Source organism: Propithecus coquereli, unplaced genomic scaffold (genome assembly GCF_000956105.1).
Source record: "Propithecus coquereli isolate 6110/MARCELLA unplaced genomic scaffold, Pcoq_1.0 Scaffold159, whole genome shotgun sequence".
NCBI lineage: Eukaryota > Metazoa > Chordata > Mammalia > Primates > Indriidae > Propithecus > Propithecus coquereli.
The window spans coordinates 300,686-302,915 of record NW_012140413.1 but is presented as its reverse complement, the minus strand read 5'-3'; positions in this window follow the sequence as shown (position 1 = coordinate 302,915).

Below are 2,230 nucleotides of genomic sequence, written 5' to 3'. Positions count from 1 at the left end.
AAATAAATAAATAATGGCTACTTAGCACAGCACTAAGCACTATGGATACAATTATGAGTAAACCAGATACAAATTCAGCCTTTATGGACCAAATAGTTTAGTAAAGGATACAGACAGTAAACAATCTCACAAATCAGCATTTCTAGAGAAAATGCACAAGTTAGTGTCCCCCTGAAAGGCTTGAAATACTCAGGGTCTAGATTCCAGTATATTTCAATTTAATTCCAACACGTTAGCTCCTGTTAAATAATATGGGTTTTCGAAATTACCAGTGAAGTTTTATAATTTGAGTCAGCTGGTGACACTAATTATAGCTATTGCTTTAGATGTTGTGTACTTCTTGTAGGTAATATGCAACTATTAACTTGACCCATGCATTTTTGTCCTTTTCAATAAACAGAGAGCATAAGAAGCAGTTTGCTTTAATTGGTAGGAACAGCCATATACCATTAACGTCTGATCCTAAGGGTAACCTCAACGATCAGGTTATATGCCTCATCATAATCTGCAGGGACTTCAGACATATCATCAGCCCACAAGGCATGATGTTCACGCACCCTATTGATAACATCATGCTAATAGAATCCGGAGCTAAGGAAGTAAAAACCACCCTAAACAGCCTCGGTAAGACATATGTATGCCAAAGGTGGGAAATACATTCACTGAAAATAGAAGAATCTGCCTCATTAAACAAGTTTCAACTGAGAATCGGTATCTTTAGGATATTCACTTCAGAGTGACGAAAAATTTGCTGTATCCTTAAAAAAGAGGTTGTATATTTAGTGAGTTTTTAAATCGAAAGCAACTTAGCCCAATTTGGATTTGTTGCTTCTACCCAGATACCAAGATGGCCAGGAAAGAACTTTAGTGGAATCTAAAGCAATAAAATACTCCTCCTAGCAGACCCTGGCTGCAGTACAAGCATCCCATATGCTGCTGTTTCTCCCATAGTTTGGAGCGCAGTGCAGCAGCAGTTAGTGACTCAGTAGCAAAATATTTTATTCTGGTCTCCACTATCAATCATCCAGTTTTGATAGTTTGGCCCTCAAGAGGACTATTTCCACCAAGGGTCACAACAGTGTTGCCACTGGATTGGAAACTGATACTGCAATTATACAAATATCCAGAAAATGATGTTTTGGTGTTGGAAGAAGTGATTGACCCATACCAACAGGGAAAACAGGATTGCTACTCTATGATTGGAACAAAGAGATATACTAAAAAACCCTGGATATTATCTGCTTACCCCACCATGCCCAAAGTGGAGGTTTATTACGATTCTTACAGCCCTCTAAAGGCAGAACTATCAAGGGCTAAGAACATGTAATTGGGAAAAGAACTACATTTGGCTAAGTTGCTCTGCCATGGTCAATGGGTAATGTAAATATTGTAGCATTTGGTTGTATCTCCACATTAGGAGATTTAGATGTTTGTAATGTAGTTTCTTTGAAACCCCTGGCATGATTATAGTATCTTAGACAACCATAGGCTCAGGAAAGTAGAACTTGGTATGCCAAGATAAAGCAAACTATAATATTCAGATTCAGTCATTCTCAAAAATAGGAGTACGTAGTTCTCTAAGCCAAGCTATCATATAGAAAGAGATCTTCCAAATTCTATCACAACGGAGTGCTCGGGACTCACTTCATAGGTTCTCCCATAGCTTAATGAGAGTAATTAGTTAGAATACCTCCATTTTCCACTAAGGCTTAGACACACCTATTGGAACTGGGAAGGAGGAGATGTTACATGATGCAGAGAAAGTCTGCTCTTTTCAGATAAAGGTGATTATAAGAGCATGATACCAAAGCAAAGGACTATTTGTATGTAGATCTCCCTATTTTTCTTCTTTGGAATTGAGTTCACAGAGAGGGGAGTGCATTAGATAAATTGAGGGCAGCAACAACAAGGGCAAAATTTACTGTGTTACGATTTGGGAGCATGCTGCATCCAATATACTAGGTAACCCAGTATGGTCATGTGCAGTGAGGCAGGGACTGAGTTCAGCTTTCCTTGGCTGTGTTCAGTACCCTGTGAATCAAGGAGCTGTTTGAAGAGGTTGTGTCAGAGTAACATGAGGTGGCCCTTTAGCTGACACTGCATTCACAGAATGGAAGACATGCAGAGACTCGGTATCTGCAATCAGTGGGAGCCAAGCTGAGACCCATTTAGCCAACACATTCTGAAAGGCTAGCCATGGGCCAGAAGGAACATGGTCACTAGTTACAAA